Below are 19,181 nucleotides of genomic sequence, written 5' to 3' on the forward strand. Positions count from 1 at the left end.
AAAAAGAGAAGACAATTGAACTCAAAATCCCTTTCTCTTGGCACAGGACATGACTGTCAAATGGTGCAATGAAAGAGCTTCCTTGTAGAGTGGCCCAACCTGAGCAGGGGCGCCAAGGTGGGAGGGCATGAGGCCTTGCAGGTCTTACCTTGAATTTTCTGATATTCTATCGCCATCTGCTGGAAGACAGAACTGAGAATGCAAAGTGGGGGTCGGGGTGGGGGTGGGGGGTCAGGGAGTAGGATTCCAGGTTTAAAATTAAGATAATTACCCTAAACTCTCAGGAAAAGTAGATAATTCTCTAGTGACTACCCATCCCAGTCCAGGTAAATTAGCGTAATCTTAGGCAAACAGGAAAGCTACCAGGCAAAGGCGAAGCATGCCAGCGTCAGACATTGGAGAGCCGGTGATAACATCAAACCTCAGTAATGAGCCTTTGGAACTGTGATCTCAGGAGCTCTGAGTTCTCGTTAGTGGAGAGACAGTGAGATCCACACCTCACAAGGGGAAATAACATGGTAGAAATTCAGAGAGACGGTAAAAGACTAATTTCCAGGCTCTCTTGCAAGTCATCAGCCTTATCTTTGCATTTTTAAGTCTCAGAATTTGGCGAAAGAGTTCAAAGGAGCTTTAAAAAACGTCAGTTAGAAGACTAAGAAGTTGCCTGAGTTAATTCCTCCTTGTCAGACTAGCTTCCAGTTACTCATACCTCGGGCACAAACAAAACCGAATGATGCACAGTACCGTTTCTGTCTTTGTTTCTTAAGGTTTGATTTATGTAACAAAATGGAACCTGGTGTCATATTTCTTAAGCACTTGAAGCAAATTCTTCTCATGTGATGAGTGGGGTGGACTGGGGTGGGGGAGTGGGGGGAGATCCTTAAACTGCCGAGTGGAAAGTGTCTCTGTCCACAGGCTGCTCACTCCCACACCTCAAGCGGTCACACCCGAGTCAATTCACAGGCTGTCTGGTCTACAAAGTGAGTCCAGGATGGTCAAGACTACACAGAGAAACCCTGTCTCGAAAAACAAAAAAAAAAAAATATGTGTATATGTATATATATATATAACTAAATACATAAGCTCAGGTAGCACAAATAAGTAATTCATACAAAAAAAATCTATAAATATTTCGAAAGTAACCTTCTAGAATCTGCCTGTTAAAATAGTTACACATGGATACATGTTTATATACCCATTCAAAGTTGACTAAGAGAATTGCAAGGTTGTTTTAATGAAGTTGATAGTGAATTTAAAAACCATTTCCAGGGCTGGAGAGAGGGCTCAGAGGTTAAGAGCACTGCCTGCTCTTCCAGAGGTCCTGAGTTCAATTCCTAGCAACCACATGGTGGCTCACAGCCATCTATAATGGGATCTGATGCCCTCTTCTGGCCCGCAGGTGTACATGCAGGCAGAGCACTGTATACATAATAATAAATAAATAAATCTTAAAAAAAAAAAAAAATTCCAAATAGAAAAACCACACGATTTTTCTATTTACTGCTTCTTATCACTTACATTGTAAATGTTTCATTCCTCAAGATAAATGACCACAATAGCAGTGGACCTTTTTGTGCGTGTAAAGTATGTCTCTAAATTTTCATTGCATAGCATTGGTAAGTACTGGGATCTTTAATCAAGCATTCAGCCAGTGAGTGAACTCAGGGACATCAGCTTGCAAACCTCACGGAACCAAAGCGACTGGAAACAAAACACCTCAAGCTAATAAGCAGGGAAGAGCACCCCTTCCTAAACAAGGAAGCAAAGAAACGAAGCAATAAAGATTTAAAAAATGCACATTTTTTTTAAAAAGGTACACAAAGTTTGAAGTTTGAAGTTCTATAGTTACCTTTTGAAATATACTAACTTGGGGACCATTCTGGATGGAGCCCCTGTTTTTAATTGGATACAACTGGCATTCTGTTCCAGAATAGAATGTAACGGGCCTGAGATGCCTGCACTTCAGTGGAACATTCCAATCATAAAGACAACTTGGTAAAAATGACTTTGGTCTTATGGAATCATATGCAGGAAGGGTCTGGCGAGATGGCTCAGGGTTAAAGTGCTTGGTATGCAAGCTTAAAGACTACGGCTAGGATCCCCAGAACCCCCGCGAATGGCCTGTAATCCCTATCTTAGATGGAAAAGAACAGAGATCCCAAAGCCAGTTGGCTGGTGAGGAGGCCAGGCTATCAGTGAGCTCTGGGTTTGATTGAGAGGCCTTGCCTTAGCAAGTAAGGTAGAAGAATGATGGAGGATGATTCTTGACATTAACCTCAGGCCCCTACATATACCCACCCACGTGGCTCGCACACAAAAACATGTACACAAGCTGGGCGTGGGCGCATGCCTATAATCCCAGCACTCGCTGTGAGTTCGAGGCCAGCCTGGTCTACAAAGCGGGTCCAGGACAGCCAAGGCTGCACAGAAAAACCCTATCTCAAAAAACACCCCCAAAAAAATTGAAGAAAAAAAAAACCATGTACACAGATACACACACACACACACACACACACAAATAGAAAAGTTGAAATTATATGCAAGAGTAGGTACTTGGAATTGAAATGAAAATATCTGGGCTAAAATATTTACCCATTTTAAGCAAAATTGAGAATGGCCTCCATAGAGCAGATTTGGCTCTGATCTCACAAATTAAATCTCCACTCACAGAAAGGTTAATACTCTTATTAAAAATAAGATCTGCAGAGAAAACTCAAGTGAAAATACCAAGAGTTCCCAATTTATAAACCACAAAATCCAATTATGAGGCTGACAGGGAATGTTACGGAAACTCTATTGGAAAAATGCAAAAGCACATTGTTTATTCAAAGAAAAAGAAGAGACAAGGCATCGGTACTCTGGGAGCAGAAAGTGAAGAGTGCTTGTGCTCAGCTAGCTCTTTTCTTTCTGTCCAGAACCCCAGGCAAGGGGGTGGTGCCACTCTCATTTAGCATGCATCATTCTGCCTCAGACAGCCTAATGTAGAAAACATCTCAGCCTGGCATGGTGGCGCACGCCTTTAATCCCAGCACTCGCGAGGCAGAGGCAGGCGGATTGCCTGTGAGTTCAGGCCAGCCTGGTCTACAGAGTGAGTCCAGGACAACCAAAGGCTACACAGAGAAACCCTGTATCAAGAAACCAAAGAAAAAAGAAATAAAAGAAAGAAAGAAAGAAAAGAAGAGGGTGTAACCCATGCTAAGGCCACCGTTTGTTGATTTGACACACAGAAAGGGACACCTTCTGTCCCTTTTCTCTGTGTGTTTATGGCCATCTTATAACATAAAATGTGTTCAGCGCAACTTCAAAACTCCTGGAGTGTTTTATAGTAAGTACAGAGTATCTTCAGAGACTCGGGCAAACTTGTAACTGTGGCCACCAAGACCCCTGCTGTCTGTCACAACGTTCCCTAGTGGCCCTGCCCTAGTAAGTGGTGGCAATATGACTTCTGGGACCTCACTAACTATATGGGCTCACCCAGTGCCTTTATGTGTTCTGATGTCATGTGTACCTTTGGGGTGTTGTGGGTTTTGTGTGTTTCTGTGTGTACATGAAAGAGTGATAACAAACACTAAAGATGTTTGAAAAGGCCTTATGGAAAGTTTGTTTTAGCCAGGCATGGTGGCACATGGCTTTAATCCCAGCACTCAGAAGGCAGAGGTAAGGACAGCACACATGCGCGTGCGCGCACACACACACACATACACACACGGATTCACTTATCCCATATGGGGAATGGGGATTGGAAATAATGCTTCTCCCACATGCCAGAGTAGTCAAACAAAAAGCCCAGGGCCAGGTGTAGAATATCTCCCTTCAAGTCGTTAGTCAGTGGTTCTCGTAAGCTCCCAAAACAATACAAGTTTTCCATCACACACCAGAACTTAATTGCGATAAAGATACTATTACTGAAGACACCACACACCTGGATCACAACACGTGGAGAAACCAAACTGGTACCAGTCTTTTGTTTGGTTGTTTGGTTGGTTGGTTGGTTTTTCGAGACAGTGTTTTTGTTGTTGTTGTTGTTGTTTGGTTTTTGAGACAGGGCTTCTCTGTGTAGCCCTGGCTTTTCTGGACTCACTTTGTAGACCAGGCTGGCCTTGAACTCACAGCGATCCACCTGCCTCTGCCTCCCGAGTATTGGAATTAAAGGCGTGCGCCATGCCCGGCTCTGGTGCCAGTCTTGAAGCTTTCTCTTTACCAGCTTTCATAGTGCTAGAAGACGCCATACCTGCTCCTGGAGGAGGAAAGCTATTAACAGGCTAATCCAGCTGTTAGCCCTGTGAGTTATAATAACAACAAGCCAGTCAATATACACCGATTTGTGCAGCAGTGAGTGGTATTAATGTTATTTGGGATACCTAATCATTTTGGTTTTGGTTTTCGAGACAGGGTTTCTCTGTGTAGCCTTGGCTGTCCTGGACTCATTTTGTAGACCTGGCTGGCCTCAAACTCACAGCAGTCCACCTGCCTCTGCCTTCAAAGTGCTGGGATTAAAGGCGTGCACCACCGCTGCCCGGCTAGGTTTTCTGTATGAGGTATAGCTCTTAGTGGTGAATGGTCCTATACCATGCTCACTTGGTTAGCACTAATTGGACCTGTTGGTTTGGGGGGGGTATTTGTTTATTTTTAAGAGAGAGGGTAAGAGCTGGGCAGTGGTGGTGCACACCTTTAATACTAGCACTTGGGAGGCAGAGGCAGGTGGATCTCTGTGGGTTCAAGGCCAGCCTGGTCTACAGAGTGAGTTCAGGACAGACAGGCCTACACAGAGAAACCCTGTTTCGAAAAACCAAAGAGGGGTGGGGGATAAGATTTTGAAAGGCAGACTTGGGGGTAAGGTCCAGGACAAGTTATGGGAGAGGTGGGTTAAAGGGTTCCTATGATCAAAACATATTGTATATACGCATGAAAATCTCAAATAATAAATAAGAATATTTAAAAAAAAACAAACAAACAAAGTTGTGCCAGGCAGTGGTAGCTCACGCCTTTAATCCCAGCACTCAGGAGGCAGAGGCAGGCCGATCTCTGCGAGTTTGAGGCCAGCCTGGTCTATAAAGCAAGTTCAGGACAGCCAAGGCTATCATAGAGAAACCTGGTCTCAAAAAACCAAAACAAAAACAAAAAAGTTGCATACTTTCAACATACACAGAAAAACATTTTAATTCTAATGGGAAGAAATCAGGGTTTAAGAAGTAAAAACAAGACTGAGACCTAACAAGGCAATCACCGTATCAGTTCAATTCAGTTCAGGTGACCAGGACTCAAACCTGAATCACCTGGGCTCTACAGGACTTGGTTGCCTCACCCCTCCAGTTCTACTGTCTTCAGTCTCTCTTGTGAACTGGGCCCACTCTGGCCTGCATCTTTCCATGGTGGATCTCTCATGATCCTGTTAGGGTCCAAGAACCCAAAACAACCCAAGCAGGCACGAAGTATCCAGCAAAGCAAGATCTTTATTTGTGTTAGGCAGCAAAAACTCAGGACTGAATGCTCATCTTAGTAAGTATGTAAGCAGATGACAAAAATCGATTGTCCTCAGGCCGCTACTGATTGATCAGAGCCACAGAACCGACTCTGGAGCTGAACTGACACTAAGCCAGGATGTTACAGAGTTTGTAAGCTCCAAAACTATAAACATCTGTGTCACATTATCCCACCAATCAAGATTTAGGCATAGGGAACTTCCTTAAGAACATGTCTTTGGGCTGGGCGTGGCAGTGCGCACCTTTAATCCCAGCACGTGGGAAACAGAGACAGGCGTAACTCTGTGAGTTCGAGGCCAGCCTGGTCTATAAAAGCATGTCCAGGACAGCCAGGACTGTTACACAGAGAAACCCTAAAAAAAAAAAAAAAAAGAAGAAGAAGAAGAAAAAACTAAAAGAAGAAGGAGAAAAAGAAAGTAGAAAACCTTGTAGAGCTGGAGAGATGGCTCAGAGGTTAAGAGCACTGGCTGCTCTTCCAGAGGTCCTGAGTTCAATTCCCAGCAACCACATGGTGGCTCACAACCATCTACAATGAGATTTGGTGCCCTCTTCTGGCAGCATGCAGGCAGAACACAACAAATAAATAAATAAAATCTTTGGCTGGGCGTGGCGGCGCATGCCTTTAATCGCAGCACTTGGGGAGCAGAGGCAAGTGGATCACTGTGACTTCAAGGCCAGCCTGGTCTACAAAGTGAGGCCAGAACAGCCAGGGCTACACAGAGAAACCCTGTCTAGAAAAACAAAACAACAACAAAAAAGAACATGCCTTCGTGGTACACTTATCCTGTTCCCATTGGTTGGGTTATTCAACAGTGGAGGCTTTGTAATACCAAGATCACTCAGTGTAATCCTGAGATTACCCAGATTGCAAGACCCCCAAAAAGACCACCAGGAGTTGATACCAATGCAACAGACACAGGCTCAGAGCTTTGGCTCACAATCCTTCCTGACAAAGCAAGATAGGAGAGTGACCCCGAACTTCAAGGGCAATGAATTTATAAAGGAAAGCGGGGATAGTGGCTTCCAGGAATATGAATCTTTAGGCAGGTTGGGTGGATGCTGGATCTTCAAGGAAGTTGAAAGTCCCAGGAATGTTGATCTTTAGGCAGGTTGGGTGGAGGCTGAGTCTGGAGGGGAAGTCTTTTTATCTCGGAGGAACATTGGGAGCTAATTGTATATAATCGCTCTGGTGGAGTTTCTGGGGATTGCTGGCAGGTGTCATTCCCAGAACGCACAGAGAAGGGCCACCTAGAGGACAAGTTCTCATACAGACCATCATTAATTGCAGAATATAAATTACATATAGAATATGGCATTAATTTTGCCCTTACAGGTTGACTTGCATTCATGGCCCAACTTGCCAACCAGGATGTCCGTTACCTAGGGAGGTCTCAGGAACTTAAACTTTATTTGACCCCTATTCAAAATGGAAGTTTTATTCAAATGGCTTTAGTTTAGTTCCTTATAATCCAGTATCCTGGCTCTCCATTTCAACTTAGGCTTCACCTTCATAGCTTCATGAGGTGCCTCCACAGAGTCTTTTTGTAGAGGAATGTTAATTCAGAACATGGCTGTTCTGGCAAGAGATCACATCCAAAGACCTTCTAGATCTATGTGATCTGGCTGGCAAGAGATCATTTGCAAAGATTCTCTGGGTCTGTGTGATCTGGCTGGAATACAAACATGCCTTTAGTCCAGGAGACAAAGGCAAGCAGATCTGAGTTCAAGGCCAGCCTGGTATAGAGCAAGTATCAGGTAAAGAAAACCTTAGGTCCAGGCATGATGGTACAGGCCTTTAATCCTCAACAATAAAGGTAAAGTTAGTTTGGAGACGGAAGAACCCATGTTCGGTAGTGATGTCTAATTGAGGAACAGACAAAGTGATGAATCAAAGAAAGATTTGACACAATAGGATATACCCAACTCTCAGGAGAAGAAAACGGAAAGGGAAGCTACTTAAGAGGTAATTTTACAGAGGAAGAAGCCAGTTTAAATAAGTCAGCTGGGAGAAGAGCTTGAGCCAGAACAGCTGAGTTGAACCAGCCAGAGCCCAGAAAAAACAAGTAAGGGTGAGCTTACTAAGCAGCAAGCCTCAGAGGCTGAAAACATTCTAGGCCTAGGCTAGATTGTATGGACGCTAGAAGCTTCCAGGACTAGGCTACCTACATTAGCAGAAGGAGGAAGAAAGCTTCCCAGACAGTAATTGAATCAGGAGAATAAAAGTTACTTTTTCATTTTTTTTCTTTTTGAAAGAACTCTGATCTTGCCAAACACTACCTGCCCTCTGAAATCTCAGCACAAGCCTCCATGACCTCCATCACTTCTGTGACCTTCACACATATAAAAGCAAAAGTGAATGGCTGTCACATTGTGCTGACGGATTAAGAGAAGGCTGGAGCTGGGGGGGGGGGGGGAGAAGCGGCAGAAGTCGTCTTTAATGGCAGTCTTTCTTTCACAGTCATAGGGGAGGGGAGTAAGGGGGAAATGGGAGGGAGGGAGGAATGGGAGGATACAAGAGAGGGGATACCCATTGAGATGTAATATGAATAAATTAATAAAATAAAATAAAGAGTTTGTTACCAGGGTCTAGATGGTCTGCAGTTCCTTTCTCAAACAGAACTCCAGACCCAGATGTGGCCAGAAGGCTGTGCTCATATGCTGGGGGGGGGGGGGGGGGGGTGCATGTGACAACACACACCTGTAGGTCTGAGACAAGACAAGATCTAAGGCCAAATAGAAATGTTCTTTGGGGGCAAAACAGAAAAAAAGAAAAGTTCAGATAAGAGGGCCAAAGAGACTGTTAGCTCTAACTCTGCCTACGATGCTATCTTTTTTGTTGTTGTTGTTTTTGTTTTTCGAGACAGGGTTTCTCTGTGTAGCCTTGGCCATCCTGGGCTATCTTTTTTTTTTCCAAGACAGGGTTTCTCTGTGTAGCCTTGGCTGTCCTGGACTCACTTTGTAGACCAGGCTGGCCTCGAACTCACAGCAATCCGCCTGCTTCTACTTCCCGAGTGCTGGGATTAAAGGCATGCGCCACCACGCTCGGCTTACGATGCTATCTTTAGTAGCTAGATAAACAGTATGTAAACTACAGTGGGAAAATGAAACTATTCATTCCTGAAATGACTCAGAGTCCTTTGTCTCTATCTGGTATTACCTTCCTTTCCTGGTCCCTTGGAACTCTGTGGAACACAGTGGCCTACAAATCACAGACAGCCACCTGCTTCTGTCCCCCGGCACGCTGGGATCGCCACACCCGTTTGCAATTTGTATTCTCACAGGTTAGATCCTTCACAGATGAGATCTCATCCTCAGGGTTGCTTTCTTACTGTCAGCAACTTTAATGGACACAACCGGAACACATGTTTGCTAAATAGAATGCAACCTTCTGACTGTAGGTTGTGTGCCTGCACATAAACAGAACACAACCTCATGGGGTCTTTGCCTTTATAAACCCCAAACTAATGTGTCTCCGCATACTACATTTTGGGAACCCCAAGTCCCAAGTGTTGCCAGAATCCAAATATAAGCCTTTTCTTTGTTAAAATATATCCATGGTCAGATCAGACTGGTGAATCTCTTAGACCCATAACAGCAGCAATGTGAATAAGAAGCAGTCATCCTGGGGACTCTCGTGATATCCTGATAGCCTGGACAACTGAGCACTGGGCATAGGAAAAGAGAGATGGATGGAACTTGGGCAGGGAGGACTCTCAGCGTCCCACCAGCACTCCCCATTATACCCGGAGCAAGAATCTTATTTCTGCCTTCCATACCAGGTTTCCGTACAGACTGCAATTTGAAAGGGATGGTTTTATAGCTAGAAATAAGCTTGGAAATACAGCTGCAGGCAATGACAAATTGGCAAAGAATTTTAAGCAAGAGAACGTGAGTTTTGCATATTGAAGAGTCATTCTGAAGAGAAGACAGGGCGCTTATGAGAAATAAATCCCTAGAGCCCGTGAGTGTTGAACATGAGTGCAGGACTCTGCTGCACTATGCCTTAATGTGTATAGCCTTCCATTCTCAGAAAGCCTCCCAAATCACGTGTACAAAGATCTACATGTTGGGGCTGGAGAGATGGCTCAGCGGTTAAGAGCACTGTCTGCTCTTCCAGAAATCCTGAGTTCAATTCCCAGCAACCACATGGTGGCTCATAACCATTTATAATGTGATCTGGTTCCCTCTTCTGGTGTGCAGGTGTACTAGCAGGCAGAATACTGTATAAATAATTAATAAATAAATCTTTAAAAAAAAAAAACAAAGATGTGCATGATGAATGATCTCTAGAAAAATGTTGATTAGTTAGATGAGATCATATAATTTTGTTTCATCACAATAAAAAAGAACTCCACTGAATTGTCATACTTCCTTTTTAAAAATAAAAAAAAAAATCTGTGTATGTTCATGTGTTTTAATGTAGCCATATGCCATACAACAGTGTGTATGTGAAGATCAGAGGAAAGCCTTACAGTGAGCTTCCAGGGATGCTCCTGTGTCCACTTCCCATCTCACCAAAGGCCCACAGGGATCACAAATCCCACTACTGTGTGCAGCCTTGCATGGGCTCTGGGCATCCAAACTCAAATCCTCACACTTGCATGGTGACTGCTTCACCTCCTGAGCATCTCCCCAGCCCAGTATTCCCCCTTGACGTGACTCCTGGATGCTCCAGAAGCAATCTGTGCCAGACACAGTACAGTTTTTATCTTTAAGTTTTTATCTTTGCTGTTTTCTTGCCTTGCTTGCTTGCTTGCCTGGCTTCTCAAAGTCATCAGTTTGGATGCAATATGGAGTACCCACTCCAAATTCTAAGATACAAGAACCATGATTGTTAGTGCTATGTAGAGCTCATGTGCCAGGCAATAGTCTGAAGTGTGTGTGTGTGTGTGTGTGTGTGTGTGTGTGTGTGTGTGTGTGTGTGTACTCATTTGATCCTTCTTAGACTAAATATGGATCAATCTCTCACTTTGTGATTACTGTACTTATTTATAAAATATAGGTGACATCAGAAGACATCTGCTTCCCTTCCTACCACTATAAGCTTAACTAACAATGTCTATGTTTAAAACTCTTCAGGCAACGAAACAGCCAAAAATAAAAAGAAAAAAAAAAAAATCTTAGCTCCAAAACACTGAAAATAAAAGCATGAAAATTTAACTCTGATTCTCCACTCTGTACTATTTAAACACATCTGAAAAACAATGATGTGCGACAGAGTCATGCTGAAATTTCTTGTTTGGCTGATAGGTTTTGGTTTTTCAAGACAGGGTTTCTCTGTGTAGCCCTCTACAGGCCAAGCTGGCCTTGAACTCACAAAGATACCCCTGCCTCTGCCTTCTGAGTGCTGGGATGAACTGAAACTTTTAAAATTGTAAACAAGTGTGAAAGAGAAATAATGCCAATGAGAACACAAATGAGAAAGAGCGAGTAAGGAGTTCCTTGTTGTTTTTTCATACTTTGCACACGTCCATAAGCAAGCCAGTCTTCACCAAAGATGCAGAACCCGACCATTTGTCAGCACCCATATCCCAACCGTTGTAGTCCAGGGAACCAACACCTCTTACCAGTACCATCCTCACTCCTCACCACAGGCTCCTTGTATCAGTCACTGTCTGTAGCTGCAGTAAAATACTGACAAAAAGCAAGTTACAGGGAAAGTCAGACTCGCAGTTCCGGAGGGGTCGGGTCCCTGATGGAGAAGATGGGGCAACAGGGCTGTGGGGCCAGACTAACTGAATATTAGGCTTCATGGTACTCTCTTCTTCTGCAAACTGTACATCTTTCTCTTTCAGCCCCATTTGTTCTTTTTCATTATACAACTGTAAGTAATTGGTAACAATTATTCCACAGACTCAATAATATGCCGTCTTGAGATTTTAAAGAAATTAGTCTTCTTTTTTTTTTTTTTTTTTTTGAGACAGGGTTTCTCTATGTAGCCTTGACTATACTGGACTCACTTTGTAGACCAGGCTGGCCTCAAATTCACAGCGATCCGCCTGCCTCTGCCTCCTGAGCGCTAGGATTAAAGCCATGCGCCACCACTGCCCAGCAAGAAATTAGTCTATTACTTTTGAACTCAGCCTCACACAAATTCTCAGGACATGGGCAGAAAGCAGCCAAAGTTATCACAGTCATGTCTCCTAGGCTAGACCCTATAGAGTCCTGGCTTCCCTCTGAAACCTCATGAGTTGAGCATCTGCTGTCCTCATTTCCCTCCATATCACTGACTTCTAAGCTTGCACAAAAATGGCCCCTTAAGCTCTGCCCACAGCACTCAGTGGCTTAATCAACATTCAACATTCCTCAGCAAAATAGTACAAAGGACTGAAAGTCACACAGCCTGTTTGTCACTGAAACATGCCAGTTCTTAGAACCACGTCCCAAACAAGCTTTTGTTCTTCTACTGTGCTAAAGACACTGACAAAAACCAGATTAGCAGGCTGGAGAGATGGCTCAGGGGTTACGAGCACTGATTGCTCCTCCAGAGGTCCTGAGTTCAATTCCCAGCAACCACATGGTGGCCCACAACCATCTGTAATGTGATCTAATGCCCTCTTCTGTCATGCAGGCAGAGCACTGTATACATAATAAATAAATAAATCTTAAAAACAAAAACAACAACAACAAAAAAAACCCCACAAAGCATGGTGGCACATGCCTTTAATCCCAGCATTCAAGAGGCAGGGGCAAGTGGATCGCTGGGAGTTCAAGGCCAGCCTAGTCTATAAATTGAGTCCAGGACAGCTAAGGCTACACAGAGAAACCTTGTCTCAAAAAAACGAACAAGGGAGGGAGGGAAGGGAGGATACAAGGGAGAGAATAACCATTGAGATGTAATGTGAATACATTAATAAAATAAAAAAATGGAAAAACCAAAAAAACAAACAAAAACCCAAACAAACAAACAAAACAACAAAATAACTAATTTAGTAAAGAAAGGGTTTACTCTGGCTGACAGTTTCGGAGACTTAAGGAGCCATCACTGTGAGGAAGGAAGGCATTGCAACATGCTGGAAGGCTGAGGGAAGGCACAGGAAGCTGGCTGATCCTATTTCATCAGCACAGCACATGGGAAACAGAGAGAGGAGAGAACAGAAAACACAGAGCCCGCTTCAGTGCTATACTTCCTCCACCAAGGCTCCACCTCCTAAAGGTTCCATAACTACCCCAAACAATGCCACAATCTGAGGCACTCATGGTGGACATTTCTCATTCAAACCAACATACTCTTAATGAGTCTTTGGCTTCAAACTCTTCCTCTGTAGAGAATCAGAAAAAGAGATTAAAAAAAAAAAGGAAAAAAGAATACAATGCATATTCTATCATTTCTTAGCTCAAAACCACCACAGGTATCATGCTCCAACATAATAGAAAACTTCTGGGGACTTTGCAGGCAGCCAGCTATCTGTCAGCCCTATAGTATTGGAAACTGCTAGCCTGCACTTCCTGCGTTCTCAGGTAATATCTATACCCTCTCAAGACTCTGACAGGGTCGAAGACTAGATAGGTATTGTCTTACAATAAAGCTTAAGTTGCTTAGGAGTCCTTGCAAATGTGATTAAATGAAAGGACTCGAGGAAGGGAGATTGCCTTTAATTTTCTAGGTGTAAGAAAGGATATGTAAACTGGGCGGTGGTGGCGCATGCCTTTAATCCCAGCACTCAGGAGGCAGAGACAGGTGGATCACTGTGAGTTCAAGGCCAGCCTGGTCTACAATGTGACTCCAGGACAGCCAAGGCTACACAGAGAAACCCTGTCTTGGAAAAAAAAAAAAGAAAAGAAAGAAAGGATATGTACAGATATACTTGTGTATGTGCAAGCAATTTTTGGTATGACATTCTAGAGAGTCAAGAGCAATGTCCTAGGAAGAAGATGGAAAAGTAGAGATAGGTCCAGAACAGAGGCTTGTTTTCTCAGATGTCCTTCCTAAAAGTTAACTTTCCAAACTTCCTGCTATGAAGTGATTATCAATTTCAAAACAAACAAACAAACAAACAAACAAACAAAAAAACCCAGTGAATTCTCAAACTTAAAAATTGCCCATGATCAGGGTGTGGTGGCGCACCTTTAATCCCAGGACTCAGGAGGCAGAGACAGGCAGATTGATGTGAGTTTGAGGCTAGCCTGGTCTACAAAGTGAGTCCAGGACAGCCAAGACTACACAGAGAAACCCTGCCTCCAAAAACAAAAACAAAACAAAATTTCCCCTGTAGGGATGGAGAGATGGCTCAGCAGTTAAGAGCACTGTCTGCTCTATCAGAGGTCCTGAGTCAATTCCCAGCAACCACATGATAGCTCACACCCATCTATACTGGGATCAGATGCCTTCTTCTGGCCTGCAGGTGTACATGCATATAGAATGCTCATATACATAAAAATAAATAAATAAAGGCATGAGCCATCACTACCCAACTCCTTAAAAAAATTCCCATGTAAAAACAATAGCCTCAGGCGGGTGTGGTGGCACACACCTTTAATCCCAGCCCTTGGGAGGCAGATGCAGGCAGATCACCATGAGTTCGAGGCCAGCCTGGTCTACAGAGTGAGTTCCAGGATAGCCAAGGATACACAGAGAAACCCTGTCTTGAAAAAACAAAACAAAACAAACAAACAAACAAACCAATACCTCAGTAGGGTGTGGTGGCACACGCCTTTAATCCCAGCACTCAGGAGGCAGAGGCAGGAGGATCTCTGAGTTTGAGGCCAGCCTGGTCTACAAAGTGAGTTCAGGACAGTCAAGGCTACATAAGGAAACCCTGTCTTGAAAAAAAGAAAACAAAACAAACAAACAAACAAAAACCCTCAGTGGAGTGGCCACAATGCTTGGGAAACTAACATGTCTATGTCTAATCACACACATGTTTATTTGTTCACATTTTCACCTATCCATTCACTCAACATTTGTGGAGCATATTATCATGCATGCCTCATACATTAATGCTACAAAAACTCAAGTATATAAAACTCTCTGCCCATTGGGACATTTTGTGTTCCAACAGAAATGGCTTGTAAAGCTTTCAAGGACAAACCTAAATCCAAAGACAACCTGTGACTAAGTTAGTCTTCCCCTTGGAGGTCAAAGGTTTTTGTGGGAAAACTGCAAGGCAATCCAGTAGCCTGAGGGAAAAATGCCTTTGTGTGCCATTTTGGAAGAATGTTCACAAGGCAGAGCTGAGCCCTTATGACCTCTAAAGCTCTAGAAAAGACTGGACAGTGGCAGTAACTACTCCCCCGACACCCTTGAAATACACCAAACTGTAGAACAAAGTTGTTCTTTTCTCTCCATATAAAGGAACCCAGAGAGTCTGCACGTCTCTCCACAATGATAGCCTCTCTCTTCCTTCTGCTCTACCGGACAAGTCAGTTTTGTTCTGTGGGGAAGACAAAAGTAAGGAATATACAATCATAGCTAATGTCGTGCATTATAAGGTCATGAAGATTGTTATGTGGCTATGCCCAGATCGTTAGATCCCCAAAGACCTCCAGGAGTCCGAAGCTTTATGCAAAAGTAAAGGGTCATTATTTCTGCAGAAGTCCAACATGCTGGGATCACCATTTGGCGGTCCCTAGGTGAGCTCACAGGCTCTTTTTAAAGGTGTTCAGGAGATTTCCAAGGGAAGGGTTGGTGATCTTTAATATTATTGGAGCATTCAAACTGAGAAAGCGTGGGCAACCTTAGTCAGTAGTCATGAGTTAATCATAAGACAAGAGATTTCTCGACCCACAGTAAACTAAACTTGAGAAGCCTTATCTTCCTCAGGCCAGGTGGCTAGGCCATCCCTGATTGGATGCCTGTTGTCTGTGGTATTCCCAGTAACTGCTGAGCTTATTTCTGAAGGATGGAGGCTCAGGCCTGCTCCAAGGTGACAAGAAAATGAAGCCCATCATGGAGTCAGCTAGGCTTATTTAACCAGGCCTCTTCAATGTGATAAGTAAGGTACTAAGAAGAGCTCAAAATGAAAGGACTAAGTTTGAGAAAACACATGCAAGTTGGACAGAATGACCAAAGTGGCTATCTGGCTGAAACAGCACTTTTGGAAGACTATTAGAGAGCCACAGGAAGAGCCAGTGCAAATGTCTTGAGGTTGTTACCACATGCCCAGGATGGATGCAACCAAGTGAGTGATGGAGAGTGGCCTAAGGCATATATTTTCTTTTTTTTTTTCTTTTTTTCTTTTTTGGTTTTTCAAGACAGGGTTTCTCTGTGTAGCCTTGGCTGCCCTGGACTTGCTTTGAAGACCAGGCTGGCCTTGAACTCACAATCTGCCTGCCTCTGCCTCCTGAGTCCTGGCATTAAAGGTGTGTGCCACCACGCCCAGCAGGACTTGCTTTTCTAAGTAAAGTGGAGCACTCTCCATTATAGAATGGTATAGTCAGATTCACTTTCTAGAAGGAAGCTCTAATTCTTCTGAAGAGACAAGATGTGAGAGCTAAAATTGTGCTTTAAAATTAAACTACTATCTATCAAACAAACACGCTTCTAACAAGCCGGATGTGGTGGCGCACGCCTTTAATTCCAGCATTCGGGAGGCAGAGGCAGGCGGATCACTGTGAGTTCGAGGCCAGCCTAGTCTACAAAGTGAGTCACAGAGAAACCCTGTCTTGAAAAAAAAAAAATGCCTCTAACTATTGGGGTGATCTCTGTATTGTTCAAATGTGGATTTCTGTACCAGCAGAGATCTGATTACAGGCCAAACTCTGGTATATTGCTATGCTCACCGATACATCATATTTTGTAAACATTCCCTCCAACACCTTCTGATTGGTTTAATAAAGAGCCAAATGGCCAAGCACAAGAGGAAAGGTGGGACTTCAGAAGAGATAGGAACTCTGGGAAGGAATCTCAGGTGGGAGATTCGTCAGCAAGACAAGGAGGAAGTTGCACATACAGTTTTGAGGAGAGGTAATAAGCCATGTGGCAGAATGTAGGTTAATATAAATACGCTAAGTTTTGAAAGCTAGTTGGGAACAAGACTAAAGTAAGGCCAAACTTTCATAATCAGTAAAAAGTTTTCATGTCTTAACTTAGAAAGCTGGCTGGTCGAGACAGTCTGCTTATATCGGCACCCAACTATTATATCTAACTTCTAAGCTTAAACTTGCCCAAGGACAGATAAATCTATAAATCCCTCTTGCTCAAGGACAGATAACTTTCTGGAATGCTGGGACTGTTGTTCCTGTAAGATTATAAGACACACACACACAAAGATTATAAGCCACATGTTTTCATTTCTGTAAACAAGGTTGGTTGCCTCAACTGCACAGGATGTGCTTAATCACACATAGTCAGGAAGCACATCGGGAAGTATGCTTACCCCTGATTAGACAATGGTGGGAGGTACATAGCCTTGTGGGTTTTGACTTTGTAAGCATTGGACTAATGTATTTGTGACCATTCTCTGGGAATCCCGGGTACGGGCCAGCATCCATTGCCTTCCTGGACACTATTTGATAAAGCTTGCTTCAATTTTTGCTCAGAATTTGTGGTCGTATTCTTGCCTGGTGCGATTAACATAGACTGTTGGTGAGTAAGCAAAGGAGCACTAAAGAGAGTGGGTAAGCAGTTACCAAAACCCAAGCAGACCAGATATGGTCATAAAACTAATTAGGCTGGTGTCAATAGAGATACCAAGAAGAGATCAGGATGGGTGATTCCTAGAAAAAAAATGATGCTTCATAAACTGTACATGTTATGTGAGGGGACAAGAGGACCTGAGGATGACTTGAAGCCCATGGACGGGTTGAGAGTCAAAAATTCAATTCTGTGTCCTCAAACTGGAGATCCCTGTAAGTGTTGAGATGATGATGTCAAGTTGGCAATTGAAAATACCCATTAATTTCAGAGTTGTAAATATAAAGACAATATGTAAATTATTAGTAGTTTACTGGCCTACAAAGGGAGTATGGGACCCAAAGCCTGTGTTGTGGTATTTACACAATAACAGGACAATACGATGACCAGAACCAGAGGGATGTTTATTAATGATCTTTTCTTACCAGGTGATGGTCACATGAATGTATTCTCTTTTTGATAATTCATTGAGCCATAACACATTCTTTGCTCTATGTTGTTCTTTAATAAAAATTTAGCCCTTTTTCCTATTCCTTTGCTTTTTCGATTCACTGTTCTCTCAGAAATTACAGAGAAATGAACCTCTTGAAAAAATTTTTCACATGTTTACAGTTTCTTTTTTCTTCAATTCTGATGGACTCTTCTTCCAAAAATATGGCTAGCTTCATAACAAAGGCATGGAGATGTTGCAAGAGATTGGACCCCATTGTGGTCCCTGAGATTGTGAACTGTAAAAACCTGTCTTTTGGTTAGCATGGTTGAGCACTAACACACACCTTTAATTGAAGAATTGTTTATTGTAAACAGGTGATTAAGATATAGTTCAGCCAGCCCTAACACACACCTTTAATCCAAGAGTTTTCTGCACACAGGACTTAATGAAGTAAACCCTAGGTCAAGAGGGGAGCAAGAAAACAGCTGACATGGATTAAATGAGTAGGAGGGACTTTGAGTTGAGGGGTATTTATGACAATGTGTAGAAGTAGAAGGGCTCTTTAGCTCTTTGGCTTTTAGCTTTTAGCTCCTCAGCTCCTTGGCCTTTGGATTTTGGGCTTTGAGCTAGCAAGCCTTTGGCCTTGGGTTTTTTCCTTTTTTCTCCTGGGCTGTCAGCTGAGCTAGTGAGCATTTGGGGCCTTCTCCATTGGGATCTGAGCTAAGTAGGAAGGTCAGCTGGGTGCTTTCTCTGCTTCTCTGAGCTAGCAGGTTTTCACCCCAGGACCTGCCTCCTGAGTCTTTATTGGTAAAATAGAATGATCTGGGACTTTCATTTAAAACTACATGTATGGTATTTTACTTTGCTGTATCTGCACACCACATGTGTGCCTCATGCCCAAGGAAGCCAGAAGAGGGCATCAGATGATAGGGCTAGAGTTACCAATGGCTATGAGCCATCATGCGGGTACTGGGAACTAAACATAGGTCCTCTGGAAAAAACAAAACAAAACAAGCAAACAAACAAACAAAAACAGCAAGTACTCTCAACCATCAGCCATCTCTCTAGGTTCAAGTAGTGAATTAAAAAAAAAAAAAATTGAGAGCCCGCTATTTAATGTGGCATGGAATTCGATGTTATTAATGGTGGTGGACAAGGAAAGGTGCTGTTTTTCCATCTTCATTGAGCAGAAAGCCATTGATGTTGTTATACAGGTGAAGCCTGTTGTAGGCTAGTGATGGATAGCTTGATCACAGTGCTTTCGCCCATCTTTCAATTCCTTTAGTCTTCTTATGGTAGATTTGGCTGTTGGCACAAGAAGTAGCATTGCATATTTAGACCCATTAGCCAACTCTCAAGCAGGAACCAGTGCCAAACACCCATGATTGGAAACGCAGTACATATATTATATACAGCTAATGAACCAGGAAGCATTTAGCAAGGGTTGGCCAGAGGTCTCTATAGGGGAACAGTCTGAAGTTAGTCATTCAGGAGGAAAAGGCTGCAATTATACACAGTTAACATGTGCTCACACAAACTAGAGGAAGGCTTTGCTAATTCCCTAAGCGTGACTTCCAGGGAGGCTTTGGCAATTCTCATGGGTCAGAGGCACTGGGGTCCTTGTTAATAATACACACTCATTCAGGACTTCAACAGCTCTTTACTCAATCAGGGCTTCCTTCACATGCCA

Source organism: Acomys russatus, chromosome 28, assembly GCF_903995435.1.
Source record: "Acomys russatus chromosome 28, mAcoRus1.1, whole genome shotgun sequence".
NCBI lineage: Eukaryota > Metazoa > Chordata > Mammalia > Rodentia > Muridae > Acomys > Acomys russatus.